This window comes from Protopterus annectens, chromosome 9.part0 (assembly GCF_019279795.1).
Source record: "Protopterus annectens isolate FY-2018-M chromosome 9.part0, PAN1.0, whole genome shotgun sequence".
NCBI lineage: Eukaryota > Metazoa > Chordata > Ceratodontiformes > Protopteridae > Protopterus > Protopterus annectens.
Genome location: NC_056743.1, coordinates 1,283,081,877 through 1,283,109,573, shown reverse-complemented (window position 1 = coordinate 1,283,109,573; position 27,697 = coordinate 1,283,081,877). Strand labels below are relative to the sequence as shown.

General features: G+C 38.8%; 2 protein-coding genes across 3 annotated transcripts in view; both read left to right on the top strand.

Annotated features, from left to right (window-relative positions):
• POLD2 (DNA polymerase delta 2, accessory subunit) overlaps positions 1 to 27,697 on the top strand; it is an 818,333-nt gene that overhangs the window by 398,804 nt on the left and 391,832 nt on the right. The gene's annotated exons all lie outside the window — the stretch shown is intronic.
• LOC122812006 (alpha-1,4-N-acetylglucosaminyltransferase-like) overlaps positions 1 to 27,697 on the top strand; it is a 194,880-nt gene that overhangs the window by 90,837 nt on the left and 76,346 nt on the right. The gene's annotated exons all lie outside the window — the stretch shown is intronic.

Here is a 27,697-nt window from a genome sequence, read left to right as displayed (position 1 = left end):
CCTTGGGATACACAGTCAACATTCAAAAATCAAGATTACTGCCATCCCAAGAGATTATATTTCTAGGAGCAAAACTGGACACACAGCTACAAATGGCTTTCCTCACAGAGGAGAAACAAGAACATTTAACAGCTTACTTCAGAGGCCTAGCAAAATTAACCCACCTGACCACAAGGAAGACCTTGCAGGCCCTGGGGTTCATGGCATCTTGCATTCTTCTAATCCCTCTGGCAAGACTACACATGAGAAAGCTGCAATGGTACCTAAAAAGCTTGTGGTCGCAACACAGCCACAACCTAGAAGACATAATACCACTCATACCATGCCTGCAAAGGGAATTTTTGTGGTGGGCTCAAGCAAGTCACTTAAACGAAGGCATGCTTTTCAACAAACCTCCAACAAGTCAAACTATTACAACAGACGCCTCAGACCTTGGGTGGGGGGCGCACATGGGCGGCAGATGCATTCAAGGGCAATGGACTCCCATGGAGATGCATCAGCACATAAATAAAAAGAGATGTTGGCAGTGATACATGCAATAGAAGCCTTTGGAAAATCTCTTCAACAAGGTCATCTGCTAATAAGAACAGGCAACACCACTGTCATGTGGTACATAAACAAACAAGGGGGCACTCATTCCTACCCCCTCTGCAGACTAACAATGATTCTTTGGGAAAAGTCCCTGAAACTGAACATCTACTTGCAATCCCATTTTGTTCCGGGCAAGGACAATGTTCTGGCAGACAGATTGAGCAGAAATTTTTTGGATCCACATGAATGGATGCTACACCCATGCATTTTCTCACAAATAGCATCTGCATGGGGAAGACCAGACACAGACCTCTTTGCATCTCATCTCAATCATCACCTGGAAAGGTTCTGCACAAGGATACACCATCCACTAGCTTGGAGATCGGATGCTCTTTCCTTCAGCTGGAATGCTCTAACAATTTATGCATTCCCTCCTCTACCTTTGCTCACCAAGGTGTTACTGAAGATCAAGGCAGAGCAGCCAACAGGAATCTTGATAGCTCCAGACTGGCCAAGGCAACACTGGTATCCACTACTATTGAGCATAACTCACTCCAAACCGTGGCCCTTGCCTCAATGGCCTCTACTCCTGACTCAACACAGTTACAAGACTGTTCATCAGAACCTGCAAACCCTAAAGCTGACAGCTTGGAGAGTTCCATGACTCAGACCCATGACTCCCTCTCTGAAAAGGTTTAGGAAATTTTGCTGGAGGCACGCAGACCTTCCACCAGAAAAACCTATTCGGCCAAATGGAAGAGATTCACCATCTGGAATGTCAACAAGGGCCAGGATGCATCATTGGTGAGCATACCTCAGATATTGGAATACTTGACAGAAATGTTTCACAGTGGCCTCTCATACTCTTCCATCAAAATCCACGCTTCAGCTATCTCAGCACATTACAACTGTGATCCACCTGTGTTCTCGCATCCTTTGCTAAGACAGCTTCTAAGAGGCATAAAGAATATCAAACCTCCAAGGAAGCTACCAATCCCTGCATGGGACCTCAATTATGTCTTGGAAAAATTAACTGTTCCTCCTTTTGAACCAGCAGCATCTTCAGAAATGCAATTTCTCTCTTGGAAAATGGTTTTCCTGTTGGCAGTCACTTCAGCAAGAAGAGTCTCGGAGATACAGGCCCTCATGGCAGTTCCTCCCTTTATCATTTTTCATCAGGACAGAGTTTTCCTTAGGACCAATCCATCATTCATGCCTAAGGTGATATCCAGAGTGTCTCTAAACCAAGCAATTCACCTGCCTACTTTCTTTCCTAATCCTCAAAATAAAGGGGAAAGGTTGCTGCATACTTTAGACATTCACAGACAACTACGCTACTACTTGGACAGAACAAAGTCCACCAGGAAGTCTGACCAACTGTTTGTAGCCTATGCTGCTAGAGTGCAAGGGAAAGCAGTCACCAAACAAACTATCTCAAAATGGATTGGACACTGCATCAGATTCTGTTATTCTTTTCATGGAAAAAGTGTGCCAGCTAATATTAGACCACACTCCACCAGAGCTATGGCCACATCTACAGCTTTTCTAAGAGGAGTGGCTACAAAAGATATTCTAGAGGCTGCTACATGGAGCTCCGTGCATACATTTACCAAACACTACAACCTGCCATTATACTCCAGATCCCGAGCAGGCTTTGCTTCGGCAGTCCTGCAGGGCCTTCTAGCTACACCATCTCTTGCTTAGTCCTACCACCCCCAGCTTGGCTATGGTATTCAACCCATATGTCAGGACTGCAGTTGCATTCTTGAAGGACATAGTACAGTTTTGTACCTACCATAAATGTAGATGTCCGATAGATATGCAACTGCAGTCAGGTTTTCCCTCCCTCCTACCCCTCTGTTTTTCCCATTTTGGGTCCTTACTCCCCTTACCTATCAGCTGGGGATATATGTTATGGTGTATCTGTTTATTACTGTCGTGCATGTCTGATTTTATCTGTTTATCCATTCACCAAATTTAGCTTTCATTGGAGGGCACCTGGCATCTGGGGCAAGAAACACTGAAGAAGATGGCGTCGGCTGATGCCTTTATACTCCAGCCGCTCTGACGTCGGGGAGGAGGCGACATCGGCCGACGCCGGTCCCAGACTTTGGAATCTGGCCGACCGAGGGGCTGCCTGAGGCAGGACAACCCATATGTCAGGACTGCAGTTGCATATCTATCGGACATCTACATTTATGGTAGGTACAAAACTGTACTTTTTGGCTATTTGGTCTTGGTGGAATTACACAGGCCAAAATGAGTTCACTGCAAAATGAAGTACATCCATGTGTATAGTATTCTCTGTGTATTGCATCAACACCAAAGCTTCTTTGTGTGTGTATGTTATTTACAAACATTTGGTGTGTGCCATGCAGTGCACTTACCATTGTCCACTGTAGAAGAGTTGCTGACATCAGCCACCATGCACTCACCTGTATACACCTCCAGACCTTTCAACCATGTGTCACATGCAGTAACTGTTATACAGACCTTTTACTTGTTTTCAGCTGTACCCAGGATATGACACAGTCAATGTGTCACCACAGTGCCATACCCCTTGTAAGAAAGGACAGCAGACCAACATCCTGCTGAAACATAGACACGTACAACACAAACAGAATACATTATGGAGACCACAATCAGTCAGTGTTAATAACAGCTATAATGCATAATGGCTGGACAGCTACACACCCTGACATGTAAGCATTAAACATTCCTGCTGAAAACATGTTAAACAGCATTACATTGCTAAACCTTAGTACATTCACCCTGTGCATCAGAACCATAATAGCATGTCCCTGCATAAATGGTATGGATGACAGGGATGTGGCACAGGTATCATTATATGCACAGGCTGTGTTATGGGTTTGACAGAGGCCTAGGCTGAGCTGTTTGGTTGACATCATGTGTATGTGTTAGGGGGTTCTTTATCAATTGGGCTGTGCAGATGTGGTGTGTGTAGGTATGGAGGTGCCCTAGTTGTGTTGGTGATGTGTGTGTGTGTGTGTATGTATGCACACAGTTCTGCCATGTGGCTATCCTATACAGGAGTTTGTTGGACAGCAGCAGACCGTATATGGTAGGGTGTGCAGTTCACCATCTCTGGTCATGGACATGGGAACTGTGCCTACCAGGAATTCCATGGGCACTACCAGGTAGAAGCCTAGATATGGTACTCTCCCCTGATGATGACAGTTGCCTGCTGGATCTACGTCCATGTTGGGGCCAGCCATGACCACGTGCAGTGCTGGTGCTGGTACTGCCACTACAGGAGCGGCTGTGAGTTGTTGCACATCCACATAGACCTCCACCTGTTGGTGCTGCTGACCTATGTCCACATGGCTGATGCCCTATTCCCGCCACATGCTCTAATACAGACACCACATAGTCAAGTATTCCCACCATCTCACCCAACTGTCTATCCAGGACCTCTGCAAAATAACAGTGGGCACCTGCAAGATCACAGATGTTGTCAAGTACAACAGAATGAGTAGCCTTCTGGAGCCTCAGAGTCTGTCTGGTGTAATGTTCCATACATGCCTGTACCTCCATGATTGTCTGAAACATGCGTCTGATGACACCTGCTGTGGCACTTCTGCCAGGGGCATGATGGCCAGCAGCCCTCTTACGAACACCCCTGTACATCTGCCTGTATGGTACCTCATTGGTCATCTGGCTATGGCTGCTGTGTACAGACACACTTGCCATAGTCCCCACACTGTCCTGTCCCATGCCACCACCCACCAACTGCCCCTCAACTATGGCCACTGGTGATCGGGTATGTATGGGCATTGTGACTGTGTGTGGGGATGGGGTGGATAAAAGTGGGTTGTCAACCGATGGTACAGCTTCACCCCCTGACACCCTGCCTGTGCTTCACCATACCTATCATCATTGTCAGAGTCTGTATGGACACTAACATCAGTTTGCCTGCAGGAGGGACCCTGACCCACCTCGCCACCTGTGAGGGGAAAACAAAAAAAATAAAATTTAAGACCTGTACGTTATTGCTTTCCCCTACACAAACTCACACACACACACACACACACACACACACACACACACACACACACACACACACACACACACACACACACTTACAGGTGAGGTGGCACAAAGATATTACATAGACCTCTCATTACCTAACTGTCAACATGCATGACATATGGCACTCAACAGCATACACTGCAGCTATACGCAATCCTTGTTACCAACATTATACATCTCTGTGATGCATGAGTTGTGTTAGTAGGTGATGCCCCTTCACCTGGAACACACTGCACCCATATACACGGTATTGCTGTGCACCTGTACAGCACCCTGGCATGTACTGTGCGCCATATCTCATGAGTGTACATACCATTGCTGAATGTGTATATGTGTGGCAATTATATTTGCTCTGTTGCTCACAGCCCCTATGTGTTTGTCTGACACATACCTGGGATGATATGAAAACTGGAGTCAATAGTTAATGCCTGACCTCTGATTTGCAGATCTCATCATCAGCAGTGCATGTATGAGCAATAAAATCTGATTACATTGACAACCTTCAAAGCTTAATGTGGATATGAGGAGTGTACACACCCTTGTTAACATGCCAGCTTCTTCCATGATATGCAGTGGGGCCACAATACTGCATATGTTAACATTACACACAGCTGATATGTGACATATGACCTGTGCAATCCAATGCAGTATCAAACAAATGTGCTAGTCGTGCAGATGCTGAATGAGATACATACAATATGTGGGTTGCATAAGTGTGCACTCCCTGAACACAATGGTTTCTTGCAGCACCTGTTAAGTGAACTATAGCAGTCACTATTCCTGGAAGGGATATACTAACATGGCCCCATCTTCACTTGCCATTATTTGGTCACTCCGCCCTACAAATGACCCCCAACTCTGCCAGAATGCAAGGTCAGTTCATGTGCACAGCCCTTGGGGGTCACACAGTGCCTTCACTATTGCTGTGTAGTCAGGGTTATGTCTGGCACAATTCATGACCTTGACTGTGTTCAGATACAGCCATTCTTAGTGAGCTTTGGAAGTATGCTTCAGTTCACTGTTGCATTTTAGGGTGACACCCCTCCCCATCCTCAGCCTTATTGCAGATGCTTGACAACTATGGGCCACACATGAGTGTTATTTTGCAGTGTTCCAAATTCAGAGTGCCATGTCTACCGGGCTAGTTCCTGCTAATGAACAGCAAACATAAAGGTGTACAGTGGCACCAACAAGGTAAATATGGGGATGGTGGGCCTGAGGTGGAATGAGGTTTTGCTTGTGCACCACATGTATCTTTATTAATACTGTCTGTAGGTTTCAGCCTTGGTCTCAGTACACCATTACACATTGCAACACATGCCTTTGGGAGACTTGATGTTATGCATATGCTACCTGTAAAGAGCCCTGGATGATGTTTCCTGTGGAACAACTCTTCCATCTGATTACCCTAATCCATAGGTCATACTTATGCAGATTCCAGGCAACTGTAGACACTGGTACTGCACAGGCATTACTTCCTAGACATTCTTGCAACTCCCTTAGTGTTGCTGCACATTTCTGGGCAGCCTCTGTGACCAGTTTGCAACATGTGTTGTCATCTGTCTTGGATGGGCATCTGTTTATTTTCTACATTAATGTTGTCCAATACTTCATACACACATACATGACTATCTGCACTGTTTGCCATGGTATATGCAATGGTGAGGTAAGGCTACTTCCCCCACTCCTGAATGCTACCTTTGGATAAGGGATCCATTCCATGGTTTGTAAGATGTGTGCACGCCGCGGCTGCCTCTGTTGCAGGTGAGTAGGCAAATGTCATAGACATACTTCTTGGACAGCAGGCCATTACTTGGTGTGACATTGAGGCCCCGTTCTTGATGGAAGGTGCATACTCAAGAAGAGTGAATGCTGTCAGTACCTCACAAGCTGCTTCCACAATATGTTATTTGGAGTGTGTCCACACATATTCTTCCAGTGTTTGTTAAAGTATGTATTCCCCATATTTGTTGTCCTAACATAGGATTCCATATTACACATTCATTGCTCATGTTAGGATCACATTACAGGTTGTAAAAGGTGTGGAATGTGGTATTGTGATTTGCCGTTGTTTAGATCAGGAACAGTTGCCATTGTAATAGTGGTGTATACACTGTTGTAGCCACTGTATAAGGGTAATGTTTCAGACATGTCCCTACTATAGGCCATTTCTCCCACCATTATCTTCATCTCTGTCCACACATCTTGCACTGGCAGGTTGTTAGGTATACTACAGAACTCTTACATAACCTTCAGATATGCCACCATGGTGACCACTGTGATGCAGTGCAGTTAACAGCAACAATAAGTGAACATGTACAGCATGCATTATGGGTAGGTGTGTTAAATGTGTGCATGGCAAATACCATGGCCATAACATGCCCGGTGTATTGGCAAAAATGAACAAAACAACTCCATACTCACCAGCCACAGGCCGCTGCCCCAGTTTTATACCAGAGGGACCGAAATAGTTGTGTGAGAGACGTAATGTCAGTAGCCACACCTGTGGCATTGGTACAGGGTGGAAGCAGCATTTCAGTACATCAACAGTACAAACCCACAATACTAGAGATTATGCACATCTGTTCATTACTACACTGCAGCAACAGACTATCTTATCTGACATATGCATGTAGATACTTTACAGATGAAGATGCATAAGCAACAGTGGTCTACTAATGTGCCCTGGGACCTTACCTGCATGATCCTCATCCATTGTATGGGTGGCACCCACTTCCACAATGCTATCTTCAAGTTGCTATGTTGGCTGGTGGGCAGTGGCCCCAAGGCTGGCAAGGAGCTTCTCAGCATGTGTCAGTGGGGGCTGGATGGCATGACCCTACCTGTGGCTAGCTGGTCCCTCCTAATGGCAGCAGCATGCTAATGGGCATGGCGGATCAGATCGGTGCACCGATGCCGCACCTGCTTATAACTGCAGTTATGCAAGGCTGACATCATTTACCCTGTAGATGAGCTCGTTCCACAGGGTGGTCCTCTCCTGCAGATCATGGGCCCTGCACCCAAATAGGACGCCATAATGTAGTATGATAAAGTGTATAATGACATCATTTTCCTGGGGTGTATATGCAGGGAGCCATTCCCGTGCCATTGTACCTGGAAGACATAAACAGGAAAAAAAGTTCAGAGAACCTCATTCTGCAAGGATATGTAAGTTGTTAATTGACATCTCTTTCCCTCCCCACCATATCTGCAATAATAATCTAAACACACAATCAGTGGGTATGTTTACAACAATCCTACTGTTGAGACATATGTCCTATTGTTCAACAAATATTGAAATGTGTTTCTATTAATGTTCCATGTTGAAACACTATCATTGGTGGCCTATTGCTATCAATGTAACCTCCATGCCATTGTAATGGCCACTGTGGTTCCATATATCCATGTGTTCTGTTTGTTATGCAACTGTTCCATATCTGGTGTTTTGGGTTAATGGGAATATCTATGCATGCTGTTATAACTAATCCTAGATTGTGTTGACTATTACTAACCGACAAATGTTCTAAAACTGCAACACCATAGCATGTTTGGGAAGTCCAGTCCCAGCGGACCTACCTCTCCCACCTCATCTGGCCGTGGCATCGAGCCCCAGCACATCTGGGACCCACCCCGGGACCTCCTCATCTGCTGGTCCTGCACCACCTTCTGGTGGAACTGCCTCAGGGGATGTGGCTCATCCACCCCCCCAGGAGCAGGCATGGACAGGATCCTGTCACCTGAAGTCAGGTCCAGGGTCTGGTGCGTAGGGAGCTCTACAGAGAATTGAGAGATCTGCTATGCCAGCTTGAGGGCCACATGGCTTTCCCCAGATTCCTTACTCTGACGGGTTGGGAGGTGTGTGTTATGTGCTTATGCTAAACCTGCTATTCTATCAACTTTCTGCTTTGTGGGAGAATTGTACCTTATGACTTTGTCCAGATTTCCTTACCCTGATGGGTTGGGGGTGTTATGAGCGTTCTCGCTTATTGGAAATTGCTCAATGGCAATTCTAGAGTGCAGGGGGTGTGTGTATTGTGAGAGCTCTGCTCTCAGACACATCCCTGCACTTGTACACAGAACCATGTCTGTTTTACAGCACGGCAGTGCGCCTTCATACATATGCATGGCACACTGCCGTGCTCCACAGAAACGGTCCCAGCCATACAGGAATAATTTATTCCTGCACGGCTGCTTGCTGAATCCTGGGGCATATCTAGTACACTCTGAAAACATGAGATTAACAATAACCAATATTTTCTTTTTAAAGAAGTACCATGATTTTCAAATAGCCAAATCCTCAACATTTTTCCTCTGTGTGTATCCACCATGAAAGCATCATATACAACTAGTCAAAACTTAGATGCTAGCAAAAGGATAAAACAGTGAGAAATGCCTATAAAAACAATATACCAGGAATACATTAAACATTAATGTGATGATCACTAAACTACACAAATGGAGGCGGGGTCAACCCTTAATAAAACCCTAAAGGAATATGTCTGAATTAAAACAGAGGCCAGGCAGGGAACATCAGTGTGACATCATAAATGCAATCAAACAGAACTCTGTTACTGCACATTGCCTTTCCATAGAAAAGAGGGAAAACAAAATTCTCTCAAAAGCCTCAAAGTATGCACCAAAGGTGGCACTCTAACTCTGACAACACTAAGACTGACAATTATTCAACCAGTACTTGTAGGCCAAAGCAACAAAACACCAAGTGAATTATGCAAATGCCAAATACAAAAAAAAAAAAAAAACAAAACAGGTGTAGCCATTAACTACATGCAGCCAAGGAGGTACCAAGCATAATCAGGAAAATATGAAAGTAAGAAAGCACAGAATATTGGATTACAGGTGTAATGTCCATAAGTTAAACATACCAGTCTAAATACAGTAGTAAAAATAATTCTCAATATATTAACAGTGGTACAGCAGAGTAGATAGGAGACTGTAAAATTGAAACACACCTTCTGCCATAAACAGGTAATTAGATTAGATATAATCTTTATATTAGATATCCTAATCATAATAGTTAACAGCATGAAATGTATCCCCACCCTCTAACAATGAGAAAGGGAACAGGAGATTGGGCACTTATCTCTGTAAACATTTAAGACATCTAAAAGCAACATTAGTGGAACATAACAAAGATGCTGAATGGAAGAAGTAAAAGAAACAGTAGGAAGTTTAAATGCACAGTATATGAAATGGGATAAAGTAACAACCAGAGAAACTGAAACAAAATAAAGAAAAACTCCTAATTGGAAAATCCCAGGCCCAGATGCAGTACCTAACTTCTCGCTAAAAGTATTAACATCATTACATGAAGATTTAGCATTGAATAAGAACTACTTATATGCATATTCTGAACAGATACCAACCTGGTTAACAACAGGAAAAATAATACCTTAAGAGTGAACCTGTAAGCCATCCTAAAAACTATAGACCAATAACTTACCATCCAACAGTATGCAAACTGTATACTGGAATTGATGCAGACAGAGTTTATAGTAATTTAAAAGAAAGCTTAGTCATGGCAATAGAAAACAAAAGGGTAACAAAAGAAAGTCAAATGGAACAAAGAACCATTTGTTGCTAAATAAAGTCATAATGGAGTATTCTAAAAAGAAGAATCGAAGTATGGTGTGGATAAATTACAAAAAAAAATTTGACAGTGTCCCACATTCCATGGTAGAGGAGTGCTTACAGATGTCTAAAATACATCCCACATTGATCAATAAGACTACAGTGAACATGAAACAGTGTCAAACCACTTTGCAATTAAGCCATGACAGAGGGCAAACTATTATCCCCGGACAAAAATTCAAAGAGGATATTCCAGAGTGATTCTTTGTCTTCACCATTGCTTTGTCTAGCACTTAACCCATTAAGCTGTTAAATTAACAGATTAGGTCTTGTTTATAATTTTGCTCCCAGAAAACAAATTTGCTTAAAGACTTCTCATCTACATTTTGAGGATGACTTGAAATTATGTTGTTCATCAGATGAGTTGAAAGCACAACTGCAAGTGGTTAAAACTTTCTCAGATGATATAGGAATGACATTTGGTCTTGATAACTGTACAAAAGCAACATTTAAAACAGGAGGGTTGCAGTACCACAAAAATATCAATCTAGGACATGAATGTAATATAAAGGAACTTGACCAGTGTATAAATATATGAGAAATGATGAAGGATCAGCAATAAAACATGAACAAATGTGAATAAAACCCAGGAAGGAATACTTCAGAAGATGAAAACTAATATTGAAAACAGCCCTGACATCTAAGAATAATATCCAAGCTATAAACCAATGTGCTATCCCTGTTTTTACTTATGGTTTTGATGTGATCAACTGGCCCCAAAAGGTACTGGAACAGTTGGACAGAAAAACAAGAAAAATGTTTCATACTTATCACATGATATATAAAAATCAGTCTACACCAACATTATGTATCACCTACTCTGAAGGAGGTATGGGCCTCCTTAAAATTGATTACCTGTATAGATCTGCAGTCATGTAACTGCATACGTATCTGCTGACCTGATCAGATCCAAACCTAGTGAAAGTTTTAAAACATGGGGAGAAGAAGTCTAAGATGACCTCTCTGCTTGGTTAGCAGAAGCTTTCAGGGGGCAAGTAAGAACAGAAATCAGACTAGAAGTAGTCAAAGTCAGACAGCAACTGAATGTGCCAAAATACAAAAAAAAAAAAAAAAACAGAAGATATATAAGCAGAAGGAAAAGAAAGTAAAAAAAGCCTTAAATATAGTGGCAAGTATACAGCTCTGCTGGAACAACCTCATGTTGATGAGGATTTGATGCAGGAATGGTTAAGGAGAGGCGAGTTGAAACCAAAGGATGAAAGTTTTTAATGGCAGCCCAGAATAGTGGATTATGTACTTACTGGTTTACAAAGTCCATTGAACATGTGGGAGAAACAGACAAATGTAGGTTATGTAAAAAGAATTGGAAACAGTTACATACCTTGTTGCTGGCTGTGATACACTCATGGTAGAGGGCCTGTATACTGAAAGGCACAATTCTGTTGTGAGATTGTTGCACTGGGGATTGTGCAAACACTACAATATAGAAGTAGCTGAGAAACATTGGAAACATGAACCAAAATAACATTTTATAGAATGATAAAGTGTACATCACATGAGATCACCCATTGCCAACATTTCAAAAAAAAAAAAAAAACAGATGTAGTAGTCTTTTGCATTGACCATTGAAATTGCTACACCTAGCAATCACAATGTCTCAACTATGGAGAGATAGAAAGTCATAAAATATTAGGATTTTCAAGCAAAAGCAAGAACAATGTGGAAGAAAGCTACCCAGACAGTTCCAACAGTAGGAGGAGCAATGGGTCAAATAAAAAAAATACAGTTATATTTAGATATGCTACCAATACTTGCGACTCCATATGAATTACATTAGGAGTCAGTTCTGGGCACATTGTGAGTGCACACAGCATGCAGCTTATAAATGAACCACCTGATTTGGATTAGATGATCCAAATTCTCAAAGGGCTAAGATGTGAAGGAAGCTGCATGGACTAACTGCAACTTCCACATTCAAGATGGCCATTTTATTAGAACATTTTTGGCCAAATTGAATCCAATAAGGTACAGAACATACATATTTTACTCTCTTCTGAAACAGAAGTGGAATACCCTTGTTAGAAACCAGGGGATTACATCTTCAGCCAAGGATTACTTTAAGGTAGTTTAGTATTAAGATAAGAGCTTTAGAAAATAAGTGATCCACAAACACCCAAGCTGCATTAGACACCTTTAATATAAAAATCTCATCATGACTGTGAGAGTCAGCATTCTGAACTTAGTCTCAGCAAGTGATATCAAATAAAACTTGTAACAAGAATTTCAATATCAGTATGGACAGTAATCCATATGGGATATTACACTGACTCTGGCTTCTTGCTGATTTTGTTAACTACAATTATCTATGGAGGTCACTATGGCTTTTTAACATGTCAGAAAAAAATTAATCATAACAGCTTTTAGAAGTAAAAAGAGATGACAGGTTTAGCATGACAGGCCCTGCAGACCTCTAAAGACCATCAAATATCCTCTTCTAATAAAATAAATGTCTTTTGAAAATATTGAAGTGATCTTTGCCTTCTTCTATTTCTCTCAGACTAAAATTTTAACTTGATGTGGAGGTCAGAATTCTCCTCGTCTTTTAGCCATCTCAGGAGTTTACGTCTGGAGAAAAAATACTACTTGAGGTTCAGTCCTAGCCAGACAACCACCTTTGATTTTTGATTATACATACTGGGTTTTTTTCTCTTCAGCAAATTAAATTTTTGAATGAAGGTGTGTATCTCATATGCACGTATTATAAATGAGAAAAGCAGTCTCAAGCACTGCCATACAGTGGAAATATCTCTTACCCTGGCTGTAGTGTTCAGGTTGACACTGTGGTTAGCAAAAATCACCTTAGAGCTTTTATGCTAGAAAACAGAACATGCTTAGATCAGAAAGAAAGAAAAACTCTGGAAGTCTAGATCTAAGTTGCAAAATCTCATGTCCTTTATTTTGGGAAAGGTGAGCTCAACTGTATACATGACAATTACCAGGCAAGTGCAGTTACATTTATACAAGTCAAGCTGTTTAGAGAGGGGGGGAAATGGGCTGGGACTTCTGGTTGGAGTGCCAAGGATGCTAGACTGAGGGTGAGTCTCCTTGTGCTTGTGGATTGGATGCTGGATGGTTGTCACAGAAGGGGCCATTCCAGCTTGTTTGCCTCCCGCCCTGCTGTGAAACCAGATAATGTTAATGATCAAAAATAAATCAGTGGAAAGTGCCAGCCAGTGGGAACAAGTCTTAAAAAATCCAAACATATTTAATACAAAAATAAACTGATTATCTATTTCTGCAAAAGCCATATTGTAAATGAGGGGCTTTTTCCTTTCATATTTAGCCATATTATTCATACTATGCCAGCTAAATCCAGGAGCTGTCATATCCAAAGTTTATGAGTAGGATTCCCTTCCTATATGGCCTCTCTCTGCCTACCGGGGTTGGCTGTGAACTTTGGCTGAAAAGCCTCTTCAAAGTTTCCATGCAATCAACATTAAAATATATTCCACAGGCAAATGTCAGAAGAATTTTTTTGGTTCAGTTTCCTGAGGCTAAGGATGCTGTGGATGGAGCAAGATGAATTGAGCCTTGGTCTTTTACCTGCTTCCAGCTTGATTTGCCAATGTAATTCTTTTGTCTTTTCTTGAAGGGTAATCATGTTGACATTCTCTAGAATATGGAAAATAAAGCCTTTGTGGTCTGGGTGTTCTGTGGGGTGTTTTGTAAGAGGATTTTTTAAGTTTTTTGCTCTGATTTCTGAGAGATGGTGAGCAATGCACTTTTTTGAGTTTGTTTATGGTCTTTCCGATATAAAAGCTGTTACATTTCTTGCAGCCAGAACTGTAGATAATGTATTCCATGTTGCAGTTTCCAGGTGATCCGCTATGGTATTCTCTGCTTCTGTTGGGGCATTGAATTTGTTCACATTATTCTTTGGGGGCAGTAATTGCACATGGGTGTCCACAGCTAAAAGTGTCTTTTTACCTGCTGTTTTCCTTGGTCTCCTTACTATCCACATAGTCCATGAATTTCTTTACAGTCTTGAGGGTAAATATTGGGTAGGTTAAGCTAGGTTGATAAGTTTCCTAGTTTCACTGAGGATCACCTAGTTGTCAATTTTTGCTTTTCTGATCTCCTTAAAGTCCCAAGTGAAGGTTAGGGCCATGATCCTATTCCATGTTGGTTCTTGTAAGCCCCTAATCCCGTTCCTAAATATCGTGAAGTGATAGTCCCTGGGCTGTAAAAGAGTAGGGTCATTGGTCTGTTTAAGGTTGGTAATGGATTCCAGAATTGAACTGATGAACCTGTTGCTCTACCCACAAACTAGGAAGCCCTTTTCTAGATTAATAATATTTTTGGTGAAATCTTGGTGACTTTTGGAGGTCCTGGCATTCCGCATCCACTGGGATTAGATCACATGCCTTTTGGTAATGTGTGGGAGCATACTATTGCTATGAAAGAGCAGGATGACCCTAGCAGGCTTCCTATACAAATTGTTACTAAGTTTCCCCATGGCATGTTCTTTGTAGATGGTTAAGTCTAGAAAGTTAACCTTTTCTTGGCTGCAGTGAGTGGTGAATTTTAGGAACCGTGTGGAATTGCCAATGTGCAGGAGAAACATCCTGCAGCTATGAGGGGCTACCTTCTCAAAAGGGTAAAGATATCATCAATAAAGTGAAGGTAGCAGCTGATCTGGGAAAGGTATGTGGAGTTGTAGATATGATCCTCCTCCCACTTACCTAGATCAGTGTTTGCCAGGCTGGGAGCCATGGCTGCACACATGGCTAACCCAGTGGTTTGTTGAAAATAATTCATCACAAATTGAAATAAGTTGTTCCTGAGAAGTAACCTGTATAACCTCCCTAATGCCCCTGTCTCCCCAAGCAGAGCTACCCAGGTGTGATTGTAAGCCTGAGTGACCACCGTGATGCAATAATGATGTGGGATTACAATGTAAAGGGCCTTCACATTGATTGTGACCAGGGTGATGTCTTCACCTTTGTTGATTTTCCTGGAAAAAATCTTGGGAGTTGAACATAAAGGACTCATTATTCTCTGCCATGGTTTTATGTGGACTTCCAGGTATATTGCTGAAGGGACTGATATGTGTCTTAAAAGATCCCCGTCTATGTGAAGCAGAGTTAATCCCTGACACTATTCAAAAGAGACCTTGATCATTGTATGGTAAATCATAAATTCACCTGCAGTCTGCCCTCTGTGTATCTTCTCTGATGCACAGAGCTTAAAAGTAAGCAAATTAATTCCCAACTAATATAGTGTCCACACGTAATCCTTAGCTACCTCTTTACTAACATACCCCACCATCTAGGTGTCCAAGAAACTCTGGGACAAAACTGGGTTGGGTTGCACAGCTAGGATTGCAAAGACCCTGGTGTTCATTAGCCTAGCATAACCCTATGAACCTATATGGAGATAGGTTCAGTTATGAAACTTCTGCTGGCCAGAACTGGTCAATAGGAGGGATCATGCAGATTTTTGTGATAATTGGGAATCCCCAAAAAGTTGGAAAGCTTGGGGGAAAGAGACCATAAGGAATATCAGGAGTCTATTGCTTATTAAATCTTCCTCATTGAGGTGACTCAGTTCAGTGTAAATATTCTAACAGGTTGTTTTGATTCTATCCACTTTGAAGGGGCTAAAAAAGTCAGTATTACTAAGCATATTAACTATTTTGTAGTGGTAGGTTGAGGAGCCTATGACTAGTATTTCTCTATCTTTATCTACTTACATAGCTCTTCTTGACTTATCCTTGCTAAATTGAGTAAAGGCTTGCAATGCATCCTCCCCCATGTTGCAGTGCCTTCTCTTGGGTAACCTTTTCAGGATCATGCTAATGTTGACTTCACATTTGGCTTGAAATACAGCCAAGACTAGGTGAGTAGGTGGACAGAAGGCACTCAACTTTCTCCATTTTCTGGTGGTGGTTGTCTGGGAGACTCTTCTAGAGTTCTCCATATCCTTGTTGTGAAAAAGTACTAATAGGTTTAGCTTCTTAACAAAAATTTTGAGATCCATATTACTATCTATAACATTGCTACAGCTACTAGGGATAATTGTAATCCTTTACCTAACATCTTTTCCTCCAGGGGTGTGAAGTTTTTCATTGAATGAGTCCAGACCTCAAACCACCAGCTTGGTCCCTGCTTCAAGTCCTCTTGTAGTGTGTACCAAAGGTGTTTAAGGCCCCTCTTCCCCTGTCTAATCCCTCATGTAGTTGGTCAGTTGGGGTGCTGGATCCATTGTTTTTATTTATCCTTGGTGTGACTGGAGGGTGTCGTCCTCAGTTTGTGAGTCTGGCCTATTGGGGTGATGATAAGGTCCTGGGTCCTCAAAGTCTCTTTTCTATGTGGGGCTTCTTTGAGTGTGGAGCTAATGGGGGTCTGTGGTCCAAGTCATTTGGGTCATTCCGATTATGGCATTATTGATTGATGATGGTTGATGTGGTTCAAGTCCTCTGTTCCTCCTGGTCTAGGGTGGGTTTGTTGATACTGGTGGTTGTTGCGATGTTCCTGGTGTTGGTTGACTCCATGGTACTAATGTGTGTGTAAACTGGTTTCTTTTAGGGTGTTGGTCCATTCGTTCACTAGGTTGTCATCCATGTAACCCACATTTTTTTTTCTATCAGATTAAGGCCTCTGGGAACCAGTCACTTTCCAAGACTCAGCAACATTTCTTAGTTGTAAATGTGGAAAGCAAACTTAGTGGACCCTTCAAAGGTAGAGTTTTCATGGATTTAGTCATCCTCCTGTGTGCTGTTGTTCAACGGGAGAATAGGTACCTTGAGCATGTCTTCAAACCTTGATGGTTGACTGTCACCTCCTGTTGCCATATTGGGTCCAATGACTGGTGTCATTGAAGGTGTTCCTTGAACAGTGGAGACAACCCAGGTGGATCCCTGTGACTAATAAATTGTAAGTCTTTCCAACCACTTATTTTGTCAAAGAGTAGACCAAGGAGAACAAGTAGAGAAGAGAACAAATCCCAAGAGATGCTGTTTGCCAGGGCCTCCCAAGTCCGTCAAGATTTCATCAAAAACATCACTAATCTTGAAAAGGACTTCCTAGCTCATGCATACAGAAATGAGTTCATTAATTTCAGTCTGGATCCCATTACAGACCTCAAAGAGGTCAATTACCCTGGGTTTATGTTCGTGTATCAAAAAAAATTATATCAAATGGCTAATAATCAAACGTTAAATAGTAAAAGTTTAATATTCCAAAAAAGCTTAACTGTGAAAAATAATTGATTGAATGGCCATTGTTGGACAACATCTTGAACACAACCAGCCAAGATGGGGTGTTCTGCCCCCCACATCCCAGACACCGCCTAACTATATATACCAACTCTAAGATCGCACTACAGTGGGAAATAGGGAAAAGGTTTTCCTTCACCTACCTTATGCATTTCTGTACTTCCTAGTCATTGGCCAACCATGGTCATTATATACATTTTTTTTTTTGCTGTTATGCTTTTTCAGAACGTTAAACTTTCACTGTTTAACTTTCAGTTATTAGCCGTTCAACATAATTTTGTTTGATGCACAAACAAAGACCCAGTTACCCCACCCTTCCAGAGCTATGGGACTGTCAGGACATGATATGTCTAATAACAGTCATGTATACAGCAACACTCATTTGTCCAACAAGAAAGGAACTAAGGTTTTTCAACTTGGATCAAGGCTTGTGGAGTTTTTCTTTCTTTCTGATTTCACCACAATATGTTTGTTTTTCAAATAAGTGTTTGTGTACTCTGAAGTCTCAACTGAGCTCATCTATTGTGCATGCTTCTTATTTCCTGAATTTTTAGGATTCTCATCCAGCAGCTTTGTTGCTGCCAAGTACCAATTTTCCCTGTGGTTTATTGTTTTTCCTTATGGGAGGGAAACATTTTACCCCCCCCCCCAAGGCTGGAAAACTATTGTGCCTCACTACATGGATCAGTGCTTTGTCTATCTGTCTATATAAATATATATATATATATATATATATATATATATATATATATATATATATATATATATATATATATATATATATATATATATATATTGTTATAGATGTATAGATATAGATGATACAGATATATAGATTTATGTATACAGTAAAATGGTTACAGTTATTAGAGTTGATAGAAAACACGTTTTGTTTTTCATCAAACACTGTTTAAATGAATGTCATAGCTGCCTCTATGTGTTCATATTTATGACAGCAGAATGGGAGAGAAGACATTTAGATGGGTGTCTATTTTTTAATCAAATTAGTTTTTATGGTAACTTTATTAGCAATATATTTTTTGGTTTGGAAGGGAGATGCACGTGTATTTAGTGGTTTTGTGAGAAATGCAAACAGCAGCACACATTTTGTTAATTTTTACAGTTGAAGCCTCAGCACACAGTTAGCTTGCTTTGATGTTGAAATTTTAATGCCATGACATGTACAAAACTGATAAGGCAACATGACTTTGTCTCCTGGTTTATATTCTCTCCTCTTAAAATTCCCATCATATGCTCTTTTCTGTATTTCCTGACCATTTAACATATTTTTCAGTGTGGCATCACCACTTAAGTCTCTTGTGAGTTAGTGTAATGCCCTAAAACACATTTGAAAATTTCTATTCTTTCAAGATATCTTTAGCAATACCAAGTAGACCCTGTGTATGCCTTCTGTACAATGTTTCAAAATGTGCAAATCCCATTATGTTCATAATCTTACTGACACCATGGATGAGAAATCAAAGTTATGGTAAGAAGTACATTCTACTTGTTCTTTATTATCTTCCATTATCACGTCTATAGTCTCCACTGGTCTCATTAAGACACTGTCTTGTAAACCAAATACAGTAGCTCCTAAGAACTGTTTTGACAGCACGATCTCGCAGGCACTACAACTTTATTGAAAACAATTAGTTAAGCATTTTCATCCATAAATCAGGACTTCCTCAGAACTGATTAAACCAAAGCAGCAAAAGGTTTAAATAGATGTTAACCAACAATCATAACAAACAGGATAGTTGCCATGAATAAAGTAAAATTTATTAAAAGATGCATCACTGAAATAAAAATTAGTATAAAAACACAGTTGTGCCACAGATAAATACCCTAAGAATGTTAAAGTAGAAAAAATATAAGAGTTTATCAAAGTTTAGCTGCCCTCTTTTTTAACAATGGAGCTATGGAAACATGCCCATTAATGCTGGGATTACTGTGAGCATTTAAATGGAATTGCCAAAGTAATTCCTTACATTCTAAAGAATTCTCCCAAGCACCACACCCTCTAGGGTCCATGCCACTATTTCCAAAATGCAAAACATCATTTTTTAAAAATGTGACAGGCTAGAGAATGTCAGAGCAAAGCATTATCGTCCTTTTATAATGTCATACAGATATTCATATATTCTCTTTTTTAGGGGGGCACTCGGTTTTACCCACACAAAAGGCAGGACAAGATTTGCATTTGGCTAAATAAACCAAGGCTTTAGAAGAACAGTTACCATTCTGAAAAAGGACCTTAGCATTTGCATAATTTTCTGAAATACACATCAATAATGTAATTGTATTGTCCAGATACACCACATTTACGAATCCCTTCTTTATTAAAATTATGGGCCAGATTTAATAAATCCTTCACTAAATGTACACTAATTGTACACTAAATGTACACAATATGAATTCAATACAATTTTTCTCAGATTTTTTTGTGCTTTCTTGTCACTCAGAAAGATTACACTAAGTGTACATGTAGTCTACACTTTGTGGTAACCTTTATGAATCCCTGTCAATATTTAAAGCTGCAAGAATATCAGTAGGAAAACTAAAAATAGGAAAACGAAGGCATTATGTCTGTATTGTCTCTTCACTCAGAACAGTGTACACTTAATGTAGGCTTTATTGAATCTGGCCCGATATCTATTGTTATTATGAGGGTAATCAAATATCTGCTTAAAATTACTATAAAACTTATGTACAAAATGTGGTCTAGCCCCTACTTTATTAAAATACATTAATTTGCTTTAAAAATTCTCCAGTTTAAGTTAATAATATCCTTGATTTTGTTAGTATCATGTCAAAGAGCCAACCCCATGGAAGTTGTAAATTGATTTTTAGAATTATCTGATTTGAAAAAAAATAACTATTAGAATCACTAGACTTCCCAAGAAGGGGAAAATACCTCACTTGGTGATGATCAATAATATATTGAAAAGTGTCATTAGTTAGTTTTATAGGATAACCCGTCTTTAGTAACATGTCTCTAAGAATGATAAGCTCTTCTAAAATTACTGAATCGCTAGATATCATATGAGACAGTCTTACAGCTTGTCCTTTCACCAAGATAGGTTTCTGGTGATAAGAGTAGGCATTTTTAAAATGAAGATATGAATTACTAAAGGCTGGTTTCCTGTAAATGGTAGATGAGAAAACCCCATCATTCTTAATAATCATAACATCTAAATAATGGATAGCTTTATGATTAATTTTATATGTAAAATTTCGAAAGCTTGTTGATTCATTAATATAAGAAGTAAAATTTTCATTTTCAAGACCAACCTACAAAATGAAAATGTCATCTAAAACATAAATCTAGTTTGCAGTATGAAAAAAAAACTTTTAGAAAAAAAACACATTTCTCTTCCCAGGTTTTCATAACTAAATTAGAATATATAAGGGCACAAGATGCCCCCCATAGTCACACCCTTAACCTGTCTATAAAGTTCCCCCTCAAAAAATGCACAATTGTTTCTAAAACAAGTGCCATGGAGTGTTCCACAACGCAAATGTAATTACTTGTTAAAAAGTTAAGCTTAATGGCATCGTGAAAGCATTGTAACACCACATTTTAGAGTATAGAGCTAAACAAATCCACAATATCTATAGTTGAAAATATTAAATTAGAATCCCAAAGGTCATTATGTACGCTATTTTAAAAAATCCCACAAATCATGTAATATATAGGGAGTGTTGTTGTAGGAAGTTTTTAAAAGTCTATCAACAAAGGTGGCCAAACAGTGCATCTTTGAGCACTGAGCTGATACAATTGGCGTAAAGGGTAAATGAAAAATATCTTTATGAACTTTTGGAATACTGGGTATGAGGGTTGTGTAAAGAAATCAAAAAGATCTTTCTCAAACATATGGTGCAAAACACAGTCTTCCAAAATTAAATCAGTTTACTGGAAAGCAATATGAATTTCATTTCTAGAAGCAGGAAAATATATGGACATATCCTGCAATAAAGTAAACATACTAAAAAATACATAATAATATTATACAACAAAATATCCCCACCTTTGTCTGGTTTTATAATGCATAATGACTTATTATATACAGATTTGTTTTATTTTATACTTTGCTTTTTATAAGTTCTATGTGAACGGCAAAGATGTGCATCAATAGGTGACTGAATTGTTCAAAGGTGAGAAGAGCTCCTTATTTGCATAACATAGTCACAGATTTTCCACACATTCATCAGTTCAAACAGCTGCATTTAAGAGCAGTTATTGCCTATGAATCACTTCTTAGCTGTGCCTAACTGTAATGATTATGAATACCACTGTAAATGCTGGAACTGCTAAATATGAAAAAAAATACGTACATGGCTTCAGCATGCCTTATCATTCCAAGATTTTCTGAAGAAATCCTCTTTATTTCCTCTCACTCCTGCAACTTGCCCTATCATTCCTTCACAAAAGACTGATCGTCCTTCCTTTCTTTAATAATAAATATAAGATTTATGAATATTTACATATTTTTGCAACTATCTCAGCCAGTGATCACAAATAGCATTGTGGAAAATCGTCTAAATGGACAAATTGGCACACAAGTCAGGAATGACTTCTGCCCCAATTTGGGAGGTCAGTAAGTAAGAATGTGTGATTTTTTTGCCAGTTATGATTTTGATCAGTATTAATATTTCTGGTAATAACATCACTCAGAAGGAGTTTGTGTAGTACTTCATGTATCAAATAAAAGCTTACATAATGTTAAAAAAACTTTTCATTGCTACATGGTGTATAACTACTACCTCTTTCCAAGTATGTATACTTGCTTAGTAGTATTTATGCACATTTGCATATATTATGTAAATATCTCAAACACTTTCTCTGTACTACTATTATGAAACAGTATCTCACCAGACAACTCAACACATAGATCAAGAATGTCTGCTGACCCTAAATGGGGCGGTCTGCAAGTGAGAAAGTGTGATTTTCTTATATTTAAGTTAATAACTTTACCCAGACAGAGTTTATAAGTTACTTCTTGGTATCATGAAAGTTTACAGAATGCTGGAAAAGTTGTCACTTACACCCGCTGCTTACCTGCATTCTACAGACGTTTATGCTTGCTTAGCCGTCCAAATAATCATGTAAGTCAAGAATGGTTTCTGAGTCATATATGGTAGTTAAGTGCCTAAGAAAATTATTTTCCAGAACTATTATGCATGTATGTCGTATATTAAGAATAATATTAATAAATTAAACCAGAAGGTGTTTATATGGTACTCCATGCATACAGTTCTGGAAAATCTTTGCACTGATAGTTGGTGACTAATACTGCTTTGCTATCCATTAAATATGTTCATATGCCTATAAATCATAATTATGCACAGAGCTCGAAAGCGGATTGTTTGCTACAAAATTGCTTTACAGCAAACTGAAGATCACATTTGCACTAACAACAGTCTTGCTAACAGTTGGGATCTATCTAATTATGGTTAGAGATAGTTATATTTGTATACTATTAGTAATATTTATTCATTATCTGTTATCTTGTTCAGTATAAAATCACCATTATGTCTGACTGACATATTACTATTGCCATTGTGAAGAGGTGCGCTTTTGTCTTTTTTCCCTAATTTTAACTTTCTCAGTTCTCATATATGTACATTTGTGAACAAGCAGGTTTGCAAAACTACATTCCAAGTACATGAATTCAGACAAAAGTTGCCCCGTCAGGAATTCTGCAGATATCAGGAGGTGTAAAGTTCCAATGAGACTGCAGGAGATATGAAATTCCACTGTGGCTAAATGCTAATGATTAAATACTTCCAATTAATTATAGTAGAGACCACGTGGACTTTTATTAGGAGTACTATGTCTTGATAAATGCAACTCTGCTAAGATACTAGGCTGACAATTAACAGTTCTGTGGCATATTGTGAACAGTTATGAATGCAGAGTGCAAACAAGAAACTTTACAATGAATACATAACTGTGGTGATATATGTAACACAAGTGTACAGGAAAGATTTCTTAGTAAGACATAATAACAGACCGAGTTTACCCAACAATATGCAAAGTAGGCAACAATAATGTAACCTGAATAATAGCAAACCAAAAACCAAGCTTGATGTACTGCGAAAGCACTTACCATTAAATGGAATTCTTTTTTATTTGCTGATCAGCAGTTCTGCTAGTACTTTCACTATCCATACATGTCACCTGTCCAGAATTTTGCAGAACATCCCTGATTTTCCACTTATTTTTTTTCTTAAAAACCTTTTGATTTTCTGTAAATCATGAAGAGTTGCTGTCTTTAAGTCTGTAGCGCGAAACGTTAACATTTCATACCTCCTATTGTTCAGAAAAGTCTTGTTGATGCGAAACCTGTTGCTGTATGAACTTATTAAGTGAATGAAAATAATAATAATAATATTTAAATTTGTCCCGGATTCTGACCCTTTGCCCCTTCATTATTTTTGACTTTATTCAGAAGTCCTGGGCAAAGAAGCTGAGAGTAAACTGCTATGGAGAAATTGTTGTCTTCTCCATCACAGTTGTACTGTGCAAGTACGATATACAGATATCAGAACAGAGCAGAGAATGCAGAAGAAGACTAAAGTGCCATCATACAATGACATTTTTAAGAAGGGTAAGCAATTTCCTTCTTAAATAATGTAAATTTACTCCTGCGTGTGGGTATCACAGGATTTACCTACCACTGGTTTTGTTTAATCATTTCACCTTCACCTTCATGATCAAATCACACCAACTCAAGATAATTCTGTGATACCCAAACCCAGTCATGGATTATTGCTAAATTAATACAAGGTTTGCTTGCAGATTGCAACTGAATATGTGTTGTTCTAAGTTTCAGCATCATCAGTAATATGTGAAATAAGCAATAGGATTGTCAAACTCAGCAGGCATCTTTTACTCTGTTTATTAACGTCTTGCTGCTGCACAATTCTGAGAACTGTTGTGATCTTTTAAAGGATGGTGTAAGAGACAAAAGGCAGCATTTTTTTACTTATTTAAGTCATGAGTCTTAGAACAGATACAAAAGTGTCATCAGTACAATAAAAGATTGATTTAGATATAGAAATGCTGGAAGCTAAGAATAAATGGTTAAGAAAAACCACAATTAAATAATCTAATACCTGTCAACAGTATGGAAGCATTTAACAAATAATTTTATTTTAAATAATGACCACAAGCAAATTCAGTTCAGATGCAGAACAAACCATTTAATATCCTGTGAACAAGAAGAAACTGTGTGCCGAGGATTCATTAACGCTTGCCACATCATGCTAAGAGCATTTGTGTGATGAGCAGGTATAAGCAGGATGAGTGCATGTGAAAAATACTCCAACATAGTATGGTCAGCTGGAAAACCTACAAAATGAAAATGTCATCTAAAACATAAATCTAGTTTGCAGTATGAAAAAAAAACTTCTAGAAAAAAACATATTTCTCTTCCCAGGTTTTCATAACTAAATTAGAATATATAAGGGCACAAGATGCCCCCATAGTCACACCCTTAACCTGTCTATAAAGTTCCTCCTCAAAAAATGCACAATTGTTTCTAAAACAAGTGCCATGGAGTGTTCCACAACGCAAATGTAATTACTTGTTAAAAAGTTAAGCTTAATGGCATTGTGAAAGCATTGTAACACCACATTTTAGAGTATAGAGCTAAACAAATCCACAATATCTATAGTTGAAAATATTAAATTAGAATCCCAAAGGTCATTATGTACGCTATTTTAAAAAATCCCACAAATCATGTAATATATAGGGAGTGTTGTTGTAGGAAGTTTTTAAAAGTCTATCAACAAAGGTGGCCAAACAGTGCATCTTTGAGCACTGAGCTGATACAATTGGCGTAAAGGGTAAATGAAAAATATCTTTATGAACTTTTGGAAAACTGGGTATGAGGGTTGTGTAAACAAATCAAAAAGATCTTTCTCAAACATATGGTGCAAAACACAGTCTTCCAAAATTAAATCAGTTTACTGGAAAGCAATATGAATTTCATTTCTAGAAGCAGGAAAATATATGGACATATCCTGCAATAAAGTAAACATACTAAAAGAATACATAATAATATTATACAACAAAATATCCCCACCTTTGTCTGGTTTTATAATGCATAATGACTTATTATATATAGATTTGTTTTATTTTATACTTTGCTTTTTATAAGTTCTATGTGAACGGCAAAGATGTGCATCAATAGGTGACTGAATTGTTCAAAGGTGAGAAGAGCTCCTTATTTGCATAACATAGTCACAGATTTTCCACACATTCATCAGTCCAAACAGCTGCATTTAAGAGCAGTTATTGCCTATGAATCGCTCCTTAGCTGTGCCTAACTGTAGTGATTATGAATACCACTGTAAATGCTGGAACTGCTAAATATGAAAAAAAATACATACATGGCTTCAGCATGCCTTATCATTCCAAGATTTTGTGAAGAAATCCTCTTTATTTCCTCTCACTCCTGCAACTTGCCCTATCATTCCTTCACAAAAGACTGATCGTCCTTCCTTTCTTTAACAATAAATATCCTGCAACTTGCCTTATCATTCCTTCACAAAAGACTGATCGTCCTTCCTTTCTTTAACAATAAATATAAGATTTATGAATATTTACATATTTGTGCAACTATCTCAGCCAGTGATCACAAATAGCATTGTGGAAAATCGTCTAAATGGACAAATTGGCACACAAGTCAGGAATGACTTCTGCCCCAATTCGGGAGGTCAGTAAGTGAGAATGTGTGATTTTTTTGCCAGTTGTGATTTTGATCAGTATTAATATTTCTGGTAATAACATCACTCAGAAGGAGTTTGTGTAGTACTTCATGGTATCAAATAAAAGCTTACATAATGTTAAAAAAACTTTTCATTGCTACATGGTGTATAACTACTACCACTTTCCAGGTATTTATACTTGCTTAGTAGTATTTATGCACATTTGCATATATTATGTAAATATCTCAAACACTTTCTCTGTATTACTATTATGAAACAGTATCTCACCAGACAACTCAACACATAGATCAAGAATGTCTGCTGACCCTAAATGGGGCGGTCTGCAAGTGAGAAAGTGTGATTTTCTTATATTTAAGTTAATAACTTTACCCAGACAGAGTTTATAAGTTACTTCTTGGTTTCATGAAAGTTTACAGAATGCTGGAAAAGTTGTCACTTACACCTGCTGCTTACCTGCATTCTACAGACGTTTATGCTTGCTTAGCAGTCCAAATAATCATGTAAGTCAAGAATGGTTTCTGAGTCATATATGGTAGTTAAGTGCCTAAGAAAATTATTTTCCAGAGCTATTATGCATATATGTCGTATATTAAGAATAATATTAATAAATTAAACCAGAAGGTGTTTACATGGTACTCCATGCATACAGTTCTGGAAAATCTTTGCACTGATAGTTGGTGATTAATACTGCTTTGCTATCCATTAAATATGTTCATATGCCTATAAATCATAATTATGCACAGAGCTCGAAAGCGGATTGTTTGCTACAAAATTGCTTTACAGCAAACTGAAGATCACATTTGCACTAACAACAGTCTTGCTAACAGTTGGGATCTATCTAATTATGGTTAGAGATAGTTATATTTGTATACTATTAGTAATATTTATTCATTATCTGTTATCTTGTTCAGTATAAAATCACCATTATGTCTGACTGACATATTACTATTGCCATTGTGAAGAGGTGCGTTTTTGTCTTTTATCCTTCATTTTAACTTTCTCAGTTCTCATATATCTACATTTGTGATCAAGCAGGTTTGCAAAACTACATTCCAAGTACATGAGTTCAGACAAAAGTTGCCCAGTCAGGAATTCTGCAGATATCAGGAGGTGTAAAGTTCCAATGAGACTGCAGGAGATATGAAATTCCACTGTGGCTAAATGCTAATGATTAAATACTTCCAATTAATTATAGTAGAGACCATGTGGACTTTTATTAGGAGTACTATGTCTTGATAAATGCAACTCTGCTAAGATACTAGGCTGACAATTAACAGTTCTGTGGTATATTGTGAACAGTTATGAATGCAGAGTGCAAACAAGAAACTTTACAATGAATTCATAACTGTGGTGATATATGTAACACAAGCGTACAGGAAAGATTTCTTAGTAAGACATAATAACAGACCGAGTTTACCCAACAATATGCAAAGTAGGCAACAATAATGTAACCTGAATAAGAGCAAACCAAAAACCAAGCTTGATGTGCTGCGA